Below are 14,711 nucleotides of genomic sequence, written 5' to 3' on the forward strand. Positions count from 1 at the left end.
TAACACATTAGGAAGCCTGAATGACAAAAAAGAAATGCAGCGAACACAAGCCTGGTATAGGTGGTTTTGGCAATCGGATAGCGATGTGAACCTGCAGCTTGGTGATTCTCGTACACGCTCAAAGAGTAATTAAAGCCGTGTAAATAATTGACGGTCTACGAACTAGGTCAGGTTCCTGACCCGCTTGCACAAGTGCAAAAAAAACAAAAAACAAAAACATAAAGTTGAACCCCTGCAATATATTTCACATTTTAATAAAATGGGAAGTGGGACAAGCTGAGGGCCATAATGCGGGAATTGTATGCCGGCTTGATTTGAGCTCTGGATGTGGAAATGAGATTTGTGTTTCATCACAACCTTAATCCACAGACTATAATGGGGCATTGTGATAATGAGCTGTGGGTTTAGGGCTTGTATACACCCCCAGCTCTATGGCACCACTTTCAACCCTGAGGGCCACACACACACACACACACACGCGCACACACACACACAGCGTTTGATGCCCGATCCTGAACACTTGTTTAACCCATCTACTGCATACTATCACTGTAGTAGTACTGCAACAGGTCGTCCTTTAATCACACGGTTGACCAAAGCTTGTTTATTTACTGAAACGGTAAGCTGTAAGAAGTGATGTTCAATGTCATCACTTCTTCACGTGGCCATTATCTTTACCTGCTTATCCTGTTCAGGGTCACGGGGTGGGGGTAACCCGGGTATCGAACCCAGGCCGCTCTTGCTGTGAGGCAACTGTACTAGCCACAACACCACCATGAAGCAATTCTGGAGTTATGGCCAAAAAGGTTTTGCAAAGTCACAGCGATCTTTGACCTTTGATCGCCAAACTCTAATCAGTTCATACTTTAGTTCAGGTGGACGTTTGCGGCAAATTTGAAGACATTTCCTCCAGGTGTTCCTGAGATATCGCATTTACGAGACTGGACCGTACGGACGGACGGACAATCACGGCGCCATTATATTCTGTCAGCAGTCTAGTGATATTCTATATTTTTTGAATTTAACAAATCTGCTCAAAAAGACCCCAACAGTGAATGTATGTCCACCAAGTATTGTCTAAAGCCAAATATATATTGTCTTCCTCTGTGCCATAGAGCTCCATTGTTCTCCAGAAACTATTGAAAACAGAATCAATGAGCCACTCTGAGTGACACGTTTCTTTATCACCTCGGGCTGCAACTAACAGCCATCTGCTGATCATTTTCTCGACTGATCGATTAATCATTTTGTTAAGACAATGTCAGAAAACCGTGAAAAAAACGCCATCGCAATTTCCCAGCACCCAAGGGGACGACCTCAAAAGTGTTTTTTGGCTTCAGCCGGTGCCCAAAGAAGGGCAAAGCGCTTCTCTTTTCGGTTGCGTGCCTCGAGAACTCAGAGAAGCGGTGGTAGTTCCATATTGTAATTACCCAACTTTTAAGTAGAAATCAATTGTCATTTTTCCACAATGGTCCTTAACCTTGAGTCCAAATGAATTGATAAAATCCATTTATCGTCCAGCTCCACTTACACACCACTTCATGCCATGTTTCCTGTTTTATTTTGAAGTTCCCTGCCTTTTGTGTCCCGTGTTTGTTTGACTTCCTGTCTTTGTGGTCTTCCCTCCTTTTTTTCTGTGCAACACCTGTGTTCCCTAATTTCAGTATTTCCTGTTTTATTTTCACCTCTCCTCACATTTCAGATCACTTCACCTCCTGCCTTTGTGTGTTTTTCAGGCCACTGTGGTTGTCTGCCCCGCCCCTGATTGATCCCACCTGTGTCTAATCGCCCGTCTGTAATCCGGCCACGGGAATCCCGTTGTCCTATAGATAAATGTCCCATGTGAAGAAAATCCTGTGACTCACTTTAATGTGCCATTAGGTAAAGGCCAGCTAGTGCGGAGGATTGAGGGCAGACCCCTGAACGTCGGCACCATATTGACCTGTTTTCTGCTGCAACAAAAATCAACGAGGTTAACCGCCGAAAAACCTTATCCAAAAGTGTATACAAAGTATTACAAGAACACCACACGGCATACAAATACTGATTAATATGCTTGAATTGGTATTCAAATTAGCAAGAAGAGGCAAGCTTGCAAACATGGCAGGAATAAAAAGAACAGGCCTGTTTCTCCCCTTTCTGACTGAAATAGGTCATGTACTTGTAAAGGCCCGAGAGAGAAAGCACTCACTGGACAGGCTCCAGATATTTTCAACTGAGCCGGAGTCCTCCGGGCTAGTCCACCTTTAAAGAGGTCAGCTCGGGACCCAGATGTGTGTTTTGGGATCAGAAAAAAGATATGTAGCAAAGGTGGTTTTCAGGCACGGCTTTGAGTTCACTTGACACCCTCTGGTGTAACCTTGGGTTTTGGAGAGCTGAAACCAAAGAGGCATCTTGTAGAAACCAACGTGGCCGTTACTTAGTAGCAGAGTCTCCGTTCCCACAGCTTCCTCCTTTGACATGCTTTTTAGTGTTGTTACCCAGAATGTTTTCATCTTATTTCTTTCCCAGAACATTTACATGACTATCGGAAGAATAAAAAAAGTCAGGATATTGTACTCCGATCGTGAAATGTATTGCAATGAATAACAACTCAATCTCATTCAACAACTTGCAAGTGAAGAATCGCACAATGTTTGCGTCTAAATGGTTAAAAGTGTGTCTTCCATTGCAAACATTTTTCTCTTATCTAAAAGTCGATTTAGCCGCTTGACCTGTTGCACTACTAAGCAGCATCTACAATCTCGGATTCCATTGGCTATCGGCATGAAGACGGAGATCGAGTTGAGAGCCGACATTTACTTCCAGATTGTTTCATGTTTCAATGCAGAAAAAAAAAAAAAAAAGCTCATAAAAAGCTAGGTTGACGTCAAGTTCCGAGGCTGCATTTCGGCCAATGCCAACTGTTACTTGCATTCAACCAAAGCCCGCTAAAACTTGATTGGTCAATACCACTCGAACTACAATTGGGACTACAAACAGAAACCGAAATTTGGGCTGCTTTTGTCAACATTTGGTGGAATTTTTTGAAATATTGTGACCTGAGACAGCTGTAACACCTGAACGCTTCGTGCTGCTATTGAGACAAGATAAGTCCCAGTAGTTTGCTAAAAGTAAGCGACAGATGTTTGAAAATGTCCAGCTTCTGCCACTTGAAGTGTACTGTAGCAATATCCACCAAATTAAATTAAGTGTTCAATAAAAGTGTTTAGAATGCATTCACAGCCACTCATCTAAAACTTACTGCAATATAATGACTAAAATGTGACTTATACAAATCAAAAATGATTGCTGGTTTGAAGGAGTTTTCAGCTCTAAGAAACAACACTCAATAACTTATGTAAGTTAGCCCATATCTTAGGGTTCGGAATTGTTTCCCCGACTCCTCAGACTGGCAGAGAGATGAGGAAAAACAGCTCTACCCGGGATCACCCTGCTCCTGAGGACCGATTGATGGCCTCTCAGCTGGCGAACTGCGGGTCAATAAACCTGCTGCAGCCCGCTCTGTTATGTACAGACAAATGACTAGGCTGTCTCTGACGGACCGCCAGCTGCAGCTTCACAGACGAGGTGGTTCAGTGCGTGATCCATCAGATCGGAACGAATCGTCCGTAGTTACATATATTTTACTGCACCGGCAGCTGTAGCAGATTTACTAATGCGTATGTACTGTATGTTTTAGCAGGTTATCTTTTGTTGGAGTCTTAATCAAACAATGCCAGAAAAACAATGAACTGACGGTGATCATTTGATCCCTTGAAAGCATATGTTCAAGCTTCTACACCCTCTGCAAATACAACGCAAATATGGTTGCCGACGATCAGCATGGTGGGGAAGAATGGCTGATGCAGGCCAGGAAACGCAGGCTGCCTTTATGCAGACCGTGATGGAAAAAGGTCTGATCTCAGAGCAGGACTGCAATTGTATGTTTCTACCTCTGAGGTGAAAGCACCTTTCGGCCAATTCCTTTTCTTGCAGAAGATCATTACTACTGAGGGAGCGATTGCACACTCGCATGGAAATAGGCCACCCTAAACAAAATGACGATTGGCACCGTATCTGCCCACATGGAAGAGAGGAAGAAAGGGAATAATTTATGAGGCCGGGGACATTTAGCCACACAAAAGCCATTGTGACCGACTGGGAAAACAAGACTCATTTCATGGGAGTAATGAAATACATGAACAATGTTTCAATTCAGGGAGGTCAAACGTAATGGAGTGAACAGATGTGAAACAGGAGCAGGTGGATGAATGGGCTTTCCACAATAATAATTAAAACCACTGGAGAATGTCTTGGACCCTTTAAAGACAAGTCTTTCAACAGAATCACATTGTGTTGAAACAATGTCATCAAGTGGTTTAATTTGTTTTCTTCGTAGTTTTGGCATCATTGGTGCCGTTAATAATAATAATAATACTTTGATCACTATGGTGGACTGCTGAGCGCTAGGAACATGTTGACATCGCTTAAGAGGACGAACAAGAGGTCAGAAGGCAAACAGAAAGATGTAGCCAAGCTAGCACTGCAAGCTAGCAAGCGAGCGATGCTCCCGGCATGTTTATGCCCAGCTACCGGTTTATTTTCTTATATTATCACAGTGTTTGTATTTTCAAAAATGTTAAAATGGGTACAGTTCAGTCAAAAACATAATGGGAGGGGTGGCATGCTTCCTAATTAGGCTACTTTATTGCGATACATGAAGACAAGCTAGCACGGCGTTCAAACCGCAGCCAACTGAAGCCTTCAGCTTTCTATATCTTTCACGTGACTCTCAATCTGGTTCCTTGAGAGTCTCCAGTTTACGTGACACTACAACCCTGCAAGGAGTCATGTTACCAACTGGAGTAGTCAAGCTAGCAGTACTGTTAGCAGCCAAATCTGCTAGCATGTTTATTGCCCACTTAGCACTATTTGATAACTTACTATTATTCTTTATACATGCATGGGTGAATGACAAGCAGTGTGAACGCTCTATGAGTGGTCGGAAGACTAGAACACCACTAGACTAGTACAAGTACCATTTTACATTCACCAAATAGGATTACACAAGCTAGCAAGTCCAAGGCCACCATAGAGTAGCCGACTGACACCTTCCCTTGAGACTCTCCCCGGTTTACAGATCACTTGCTGCTCCAACTTTGACCTGCCATACTTGTAGTTGTTCGCACAGCAATTAGGGATTATTACATAGCGTTTGGGTGCCGTCACTTTCAAGTCTTACCTCTAGATCAGGGATTCCCAAAGTGGGGTGCGCGCACCCCTGGGGGTGCGCGAGCTGCCTCTAGGGGGTGCGCGAGAGGAAAAGTGTAATGGCGGTCTGATGGTGTAATAATATTAAATATAAAAAAAAAATGTAATTTTAATTTAAAAACTGTCAGGTGGGACATCTGAAGCTATCAGTCGTAAAAGAGGAGAGGGACAGAGAGAGATAGAGGAATCGGAGGCGAGGGGAACGGAGAGGTGCAGTTGGGGAGAGACCGGAGAAGAAATCGAACAGGAGTCAGAGGAAGATGAGACGGAGGAGACCGAAAAGGAGGAAGGGATAGCACAGACAAATCGGGAGCACATCGGCCCATCGCGGAGTCAAGGTGAAAAAAGAGGAAACGAGAGTGAGCATCAGACTGGGAAAAAAAGAGGAAATATTATGAAAAGTATGTGTGTCTGGGCTTCACTTGGATTGGCAACGCAGATTCCCCAAAGCCACAGTGCGTGGTGTGCAGTGAGGTTCTGGCTAACAGTCTGAAGCTCTTATTTACGTCGCCACCTGAACACCAAGCATGCCAGTGCAAGTCAAAAGCACCTTACATTGTTTATATCGAAATTGGAGGAGTTACAAAACAGCCAAAAACAACTGGAGTCTCATTCATGTGTTGGTCTATAAATGACGCACTACGGGCTTCATATCTGGTTACAGAACAGCAAGAAAGGGGCTACCGCACACAATCGCCGAAGACGTGAGCTTGCCAGCTGCCAGAGAGATGGTGGAATGTATGATTGGGGAGAAAGAATCAAAAAAGTTGGACATGATCCCGGTGTCCAACAACACTGTGTCGCTGCATCGTTGCTTTGTCCGAAGACATCCTGGCTGCATTAGTCGCTCATTAATTGTAAATTAAATGTGATAATCTGCCTCTGAGCCTGTGCGTGTGTCCTCGCATCAGTATTGCTCTTTAAAAGTGACGCCTTGTGTCACTGAAAGTTATTGAAACTTTGTTGCAGTGTTTCAGGGCGTTTTCACACCTTCAGTTTGTTTGCTTTGTTGCAGTTGCTCCTTTGTTCGGTTTGTGTTCACACTGCAACATTTAACAGCGGACTACATCTTGTAAACAAATGCCACGCGCGAGCAAACTGTTCTCTCATTGGTCCCATTCTTATGCGGCTATGAAGGCTTAAAAGGCTCTGTTGCTTCTTTTTTTTCTTTTTTTTATTAAAGGGGGGGGTGCGCGAACCCGGTCGGGATGTAGAAGGGGGTGCGCGGCCTAAAAAGTTTGGGAACCGCTGCTCTAGATAATCTAGATAATCTGCATGATCCTCTGACCTCTCGTGATCTCTCCTTCTAACTTGGGAGTAGACATGTTGCTGAGAACAATGTGATCCTAACCCGTAGAAATGATGGCCCGATTATAACAAATTGGCTTTATTCTTTAAGCAAGTACAGTAGGTTATTTCCCATCATGTCATTATCTGCTGTTTCTGTTAGTAATTAACATTACTGACATGTAAATGCCAGTTTGTTGGGCACAGCTACTCAAAACGAATGCAGCCAACAACCTGGAGCTCATTTTCAAATTCCAAAAACAAACAAAGTTCCTGTTCTACACCCTAGCTGGACTCGCTCCATCCACAAGCCCCACCCCGATGAACTCAACCTATACACAGGCCGGTTGCCCTCCTACAGCCGTCCAGCAGAGGATTTACCCCAAGTATTGTCTAAAAACAGAGAGCTTCTGTCGCGGAGATTTAGAGGCATGTGAAGCAATAAGTGGACCGTGTTATGCAACCTGCTGCCCGGGTTGAGCTGACAGAGAATGCATAACGGACAATGAGCAGAAAAAATTAAAACATCATGAGCTGGATCAGTTAAGTGCTGCAAATAGTTGCCTTGTTTACTCCATACTTCAGATATTAATGGCCTTCTTACTTTCTTTCCGAGACGTGGAGTTATGCCTGTTTTTGATCCCTTATCCGAGCTCAAACAACCAAAATAGAATTGAAGGTAGGCTTAGTCTCAGAAGCAGCGGAGGCATTTTAATGCGTGGTAACAACAAAGTACCAAATTTGGGATCTTTATTCAATAAAAATCTGATCGAAAATGAATTCCTGTTTTCTGAGGCAACACTGCAACCATTTCAAAAGTCATCGCTGACTCATTTCTCCACCGTCTTTGATGCCGCTCTCGCTCAATGATGAACGTTTCCGACGTCATCAGAACAACAAACCTCTGTAAAGGGGACCTGCGTTGATTTACTTTAATGCTCGTGCCTTATATTTCAGCAATCCATGCAAGGAGCACATCAACATGTAAACATCAAAAAAGACCCTGGCCATTTCATGTTGCAAAAAAGGACAACCAAAAACACATTGCAGCCAAACCAACCTCCCTCCACCCTTCAATTCTACTGCATGTGGCATGCCAGTTGCTGAACTGCACAGTTAAACGAAGCGAGGTGGCGGTTTTGGAGGCACAAAGGCTCCTTTGTCCTGCTTGGCAAGAAGTTATTTTTTTCTCTCTTTTTTTTCTTTTAGAAAAAACTATTTCTGGTGGTTGTAATGTTCAGGAGAGACAAGCGAGGTGAGGCGGTCTCTGCTGGGAAACAATGACAGGTGGGACCAGTCGTCCTCAAATTCATAGGTGCAGTATAGGTGTAGAACACAAGTACATGTGGTTGCATGCATGTCTGACAACCGGTTTGAGGTGTTTACTGTTATGCCCATGACTGCACCCACATTCCTAACGTGTTCTTAAAGGGGAACACCACCAAAATAAAGAGTTCCAATATGTTATTTCCATGGCCTGGGAAAGTTCGATCCATATTTGAGAACATGAGCGCACTCTAAAAGCCTGAAACCAGAGCGTTCTAACATTTCGGGAGGTTTTTTTCCCCTGCCATTAATTCATTCATTGTTTTCATCATAAGTACGAAAACAATATATTTTTGTCTTCACTTGTTTTTTTTCGTGTTTATTACTAATGGCATATGGCAGAACACATTCATCAACATCTGAAAAGGAAGCGTGGGGACGGCACAATGACAATAAATGACCCTTGAAGTACTTTAACACAGAGCACGAATATCACACGGCTAAAAAGCGGTGCAATTAATCTTCGGAACGAGCTTTCGCACTCATTCTCATTACCAATGAGCTTTTAGCAGCTCCAGTTTAAAACACTTGCATATGAGATGCGTTGTTAAGCGTGTGTCCCTATCTATAACGTGGAGTTACTAGATTGTATTTCAGCGTCTGAACAAACATGCCCGTTGCATTCTTTTTTTCTAATTGTTTTTTGGTCTGAACGCCCAATGAATAGATTAGTGGCGTCCATGGAAACACTTTCCTATGCAAAGGCTGGAGTCTGTGTTTAATTCAATACAAGGACGAACCAGAGATGAGCACACACAAATATTTTGCAGAACACCAAATGGCTCGTGATATACAGAAGCGAAGCTCCGCTCCCCTTTTCAAAGCCAGCGTTCCACAAGGTTTTCTCCGATCCATCTTTCTTAAAAAGCTGAAACAGGACACGGAAGTTGTCAGGTGATTTTGTCCACTACTGTAACGAATTGTAGGCCTCGTGGGCATCAGTAGATAATGAATATTTGTTAGCAGCCTGTTCTGTTCTGCCTGCTCACCCCCGGGAGAGACGGTCATGGTCTGATTTGATTATTCGGGAAATGAATGCTGCAACAAATGCCACGACAAAAAAAACACATCCCGTCTTATTTTCTGCTCCCCTGCGGAGCAGCCAGATACCAAAAAGCAGGCAGACTTCTTCCATGAACAGAGGCTTTAGAAAGGGACGATTGTTCCCCCGACGCTTCAGAGCCAAAGCGAATCAACAGCCATGAGTTTCTCCGCGTAGCTCGACACAAGAATAAGAGCTCCGACATCTGAGTCTATAATTTTGCCAATTTCTTCTCTACTCTCTTCTCCAGAAGCATTAAATGATTGGGTCATTGGTTCGCTATCTTCCCACAGTTTCACCAACATAACCCCACAGAAGGTTATTTCACACATGAAGATACAAGTGATGAGAGATGCATTAATATCACATTTTTGATTTCCAGTCTAAATATCCACATAGTTGGCTATTAATTCCTTTATGACAGCTTGAGTGTCTTCCCATGTGTTATCTTCAATCATACTACTTAATTCAAATTTTTGCATCACTAATAAAGTTCTCCTTTGGGTTTTCACTGACTGTTTCTCTTTCCTTAGGACTTGTAATAGAGCATCTTATTTGGAGGAGAGGTTCCTATACAGATGATGTGATGGAGCTATGAATTGTTCTCTAAGTTTAGGAAAGTGATTTCTTGTGTCCCGTTTGGATTTTACAGCATTTGCCACAAAATATGCCGAGGACATCCTGTAGAACATCTAATCACCAAAATGAAAATAAAGATTATAATCTAAAAGAAATGAAAGGACAAGGTTAGCCATCACATGGAAGTGACCAGGCAGAGTAGCGTGAAGCAGGTATTTAATAGACACAAAACAGGAATCGTTAACAGAACACAGACGGAGTCCAAGCACAAGACAAGAGACGAAGGGGAAAATCCAGCAGGAACGATGCCGGGCAGGCAAACGGGGAAACCGGGTACAGGACGAGCACAAACGGCCGGGTAGACATGAACAATGACCTGGCAGTGAGTGACTGCGAGACAGCGGTTTATAAAGTGACTTGAACAGGTGAGGGGAGTTGTGCTGATGAGGAGGGAGTGCTTGATTAGAGGCAGGTGAAGGGAGTTAGGCTGATGCTGAGGGAGTGACTGACAGGTAGAGTGAGGAGGGTGAAGCTACACACAGACACACAGAACACACAAGGCAAAGCCTGCTCGTGACAATATCTATATAGAAATACATCTATATAGATACGGTGGATGAACAAAAAACAAAAAAAAGCCGCAAACAAAGCTCCGCTTATTTGGAGATAAACACATTTTCCTATGAAATTTTCACAATAAAAGTCCACCCTTATTTTGTTTTTCAAAAATGTTTTTTTTTTACCAGCAGTAACTTTACAGGCCTCAGCTGTGGTCCGGCCTCGGGTTTTCCTCCTTTCTTCACGTTGATCTCCTCGGGAGAGGAAGAGGATCGAGGCCTACGTTTGATCAATTTGAATTGAACAAACTGATCGGGTTCCCAATGAGAACAAGATCCAACCTCGGAGGGCACAGACTTGACAGTTAATGCGTCCCGGCATTATCGGGTGACAAAAGTGGCATTAAAAAGACAAGTTTCACCACAGACTAACACTCTTAACAGCACTGAGCAGTCGTCAATGTTATCAGTTACACCTGCGCTTCTCCTACTATGACGAGTCGGTATATCTGAAAAGGTCTATTCTGACCTTGTGGTTTTCAGTGTGAAGCAGCTGCAGGAAATGGTGAGTTGACTTTAAACCACACCAGCAAAAGCATTCTCCAACAGAGAGGCAGGTCAACAGTGTTTATGATGTTATCTTTTATTCACTCTCTACTCTCTGTTTAATATGTGTGCTGTTTTCTGTAAAGCGTACTGAGGCCTATAAATAAATGCAAGTGCATTAAAAGCAGGTCTCTGTAGCCTCATCTGCTTTCTGATTGTTCTTGTTCTCTAACTGATTTCTTTTTTCTTTTCTAACTCAGTTTAGACGGTCACAGAAAGATTTACGAAGCCCGCCTTAGATTACTCTGATCTTGTGTGACAGTACCTCTGCTTTATTAGGCGCTCGAGCCCAGAAGAGACTGAAACTACGTTTTTTGCGCCGACATAGTATGTTCTCTTCAGAGGTTTGCGCAAATTCCTGTGAGATGGTATGATCGCAAGTTGTGTTCAAGTGCTGCTCATCAAGTATTAGCCCAATCGGCCTGACGGGGGCGCTATAATGAAAGGTAAAATTTATATCTGAGACATTCATCTTCATTCACTCTACGAATTTGCACCAAGAACCACTGAAGTTGACTACATTTTCTGCCATTTTGATTTTTTCAAAAAACATTTTGACATCTGCTAAAAACCACAAGTTTGATTTGGACCAAATTGTCTGTGGATCATGAATAGACAAAGTATTATGCAGACCCCTTTTTGCCAGACAATGTGTCAGATCAACATAGCAGCACATTTGTAATGTGATTTTGTCTTTTAATGTAAAAATAGTTCTTTTAAATGTAGCCCCAAGCGGCGATTCCGGGGGGGTTCAAGCCAACACACCATCTGTGCCGGGTCACGCCCTTCATTGGCAAAACCGTCACCCCTATTCGTCAATTTCAAAACATTTTCGGGACATGTTTCAATAGCTTAATTAGCAATGTACCCACAACTTTGGTGACGGTTAGACAAACTGACATTGATATATGGCCAAGTTTGTGTCAGGCCTTTGCACGTGTTTGGAATTGGTGGCGCCCCCTATTGGCCGATTTGAAAACAATTTGGTTCAACATTGTTATGAAATATGTCCCGGGAGTTTTGTTGTGATTGGACAAATACATTTGTGATTTATAGTCGAGGAATCATTTTTAACATATCTTGCAAGTTTGGGGCTGATCGGCCCAACGGTTGTGGATTTGGGTATTGATGTCCCTTTCGTTGGTCAATATCTTCACAACGCAATGACATATCACAAAGCTTGTGGTAAATTTGCATAATCTTAGTCTGTTTTGCTACCGTATCTTGAGAAATGATCCTCGTTCCCTTGAGAAAGTACTTTCAAACATGCAGAGTCAACATCTGTACTCGCTACATTGTCGCTCCATGTGCTGACCTGCCTCTGACCTTTGTCCCCTTTTCTGCTGGTTGGATGTAATGCTGGAAATTCAGGAATGTGTCTTTGCATACCTTAGCCCAGCGGTTCCCAAACTTTTTAGGCCGCGCACCCCCTTCTACATCCCGACCGGGTTCGCGCACCCCCCCCCCCCCCCCCGAATAAAAATAAATAAAAAAAGCAACAGAGCCGCATAAGCATCGGACCAATGAGAGAACAGTTTGCTCGCGCGTGGCGTTTGTTTACAATATTTAGTCCGCTGTTAAATGTTGCAGTGTGAACACAAACCGAACAAAGGGGCAACTGCAACATTGTATCATATTAATCCCTGAATCAGAACAAAGCAAACGAACTGAAGGTGTGAAAACGCCCTGAAACACTGCAACAAAGTTTCAATAACTTTCAGTGACACAAGGCGTCACTTTTAAAGGGCAATACTGATGCGAGGACACACGCACATGCTCAGAGGCAGATTATCACATTTCATTTACAATTAATGACCGACTAATGTAGCCAGGATGTCTTCGGACAAAACATCGATGCGGCGCGACACAGTGTTGTTGGACACCGGGATCATGTCCAACTTTTTTGCTTCTTTCTCCCCAATCATACATTCCACCATCTCTCTGGCAGCTGGCAAGCTCACGTCTTCGGCGATTGTGTGCGGTAGCCCCTTTCTCGCTATTCTGTAACCAGATATGAAGCCCGTAGTGCGTCATTTATAGACCAACACATGAATGAGACTCCAGTTGTTTTTGGCTGTTTTGTAACTTCTCCAATTTCGATATAAACAATGTAAGGGGCTTTTGACTTGCACTGGCATGCTTGGTGTTCAGGTGGCGACGTAAATAAGAGCTTCAGACTGTTAGCCAGAACCTCACTGCACACCACGCACTGTGGCTTTGGGCAATCTGCGTTGCCAATCCAAGTGAAGCCCAGACACAGATACTTTTCATCATATTTCCTCTTTTTTTCCCAGTCTGATGCTCACTCTCGTTTCCTCTTTTTTCACCTTGACTCCGCGATGGTCCGATGTGCTCCCGATTTGTCTGTGCTATCCCTTCCTCCTTTTCGGTCTCCTCCGTCTCATCTTCCTCTGACTCCCGTTCGATTTCTTCTCCCGGTCTCTCCCCCAACGCACCTCTCCGTTCCCCTCGCCTCCGATTCCCCTCTCTCTCTCTCTCTCTCTCTCTCTCTCTCCTCTCTCTCCTCTCTCTCTCTCTCTCTCTCTCTCTCTCTCTCTCTCTCTCTCTCTCTCTCTCTCTCTCTCTCTCTCTCTCTCTCTCTCTCTCTCTCTCTCTCTCTCTCTCTCTCTCTCTCTCTCTCTCTCTCTCTCTCTCTCTCTCTCTCTGTCCCTCTCTCTCTCTCTCTCTCTCTGTCCCTCTCTCTCGCTCCCTCCCTCTCCTCTTTTACGACCGATAGCTTCAGATGTCCCATCTGACAGTTTCCCCGATTTCAGCCAGTTTAGCATATTTAAATGAATGTTGCTGAATGCATGAAGTTCGCTGTTAGCTGACGTTAGCTGCACAAGCTAGGCTCGCTAGTGTGTACGACTGCCGGAAAGAGCATTTATTAAATTGTACGTTTTTAATTTTAAATCTTACAAAGGGGATTTTATGATTCATCTTTTTATTTTGTGAAAAATCCCACTTTTAAATTAAAATTACATTTTTATTTTAATATTTAAAATTATTACACCATCAGACGCCATTACACTTTTCCTCTCGCGCACCCCCTAGAGGCAGCTCGCACCACACTTTGGGAATCCCTGCCTTAGCCCATGCACTGCAAGTATTCTTTACCTTACTGCCAATCCTTTTCCGAAGCATACCATTGTGTTTAGGGAACTCTGAAATGTGTTTTGCGGACAGCCGCTGGTTTACTCTGGAGGAAATCAGCCTGCAGACTTGGGGCTTTGAACTAACCGGCTTGAGCGTACAAAAATGACTGGTTCGCTCCTTTAAGCCCATTCGAAAAAGAAACAAAAGCTGCGCCCCCACCACCCGACGAATCCGCACACACTTAGCTTGAAAGATGATTTGAGTTTAAAGACCTGCCGGCAACAAAAAAAGAGGAACTGCTAAGATCTTGTCAGCTTGTTGAATGTACAACAAAGAAATGTTAACGTGTGGGCTCGAGGTCACGGAAAATACTCCTGAGGTTAACTGCAGCGAGGTTTGCTCAGTGCTACAGAGTGTGTTTGCACGGCGTCGCTGACACTGTTATGGCCCATAGCCTGGCTCCAGGTGAACATGTTACACTGGAAACCAGAGACCGTGGACATGTCTAAGGGGGCCACATTCTTTCTCTAGCTGCAGTATCCAAGAGTACTGGATGCATGCTGACTTGCCAACCCCTCCCTCCCAACCGCAAATGCTATGGATTCAAACTCCAGTGCTAGCTGGAAACCATGTGAAAGTCTTGTGGTTCATAAACAAAAACAACCTGGTCGGTGCTATGCCCCTTTCATGCATGGAACATTGTTGTCTTCAACTATCTGGCTTTTTGTCATTCAACAGAAGGCATAGCTAAATGTTCTTTAAGGCTTTTTCTCAGACAAGTCAGTTATTGGAAGTGATAGTTGACACCGGTACCGGCGGTCTCCAGCAGCGAGTTGACACGCTGTGTGTGAGTCACGGTGGCAAAACGTTGTCCCGGAGACACCTACTGTGGCGGGAACTATAGCACAGGAGAGGTTTGGAGTACTTTGCCAGGTGTTTCTATTTCTGTCTGTTTGTCCGAAGTA

General features: G+C 43.9%; 1 protein-coding gene across 1 annotated transcript in view; it reads right to left on the reverse strand.

Moving 5' to 3' along the window:
* Positions 1 to 14,711, reverse strand: part of cdk19 (cyclin dependent kinase 19) — a gene marked incomplete at its 5' end in the record, with an annotated part of 42,204 nt that overhangs the window by 21,515 nt on the left and 5,978 nt on the right.

This window comes from Melanostigma gelatinosum (genome assembly GCF_949748355.1).
Source record: "Melanostigma gelatinosum genome assembly, chromosome: 19".
Lineage (NCBI taxonomy): Eukaryota > Metazoa > Chordata > Actinopteri > Perciformes > Zoarcidae > Melanostigma > Melanostigma gelatinosum.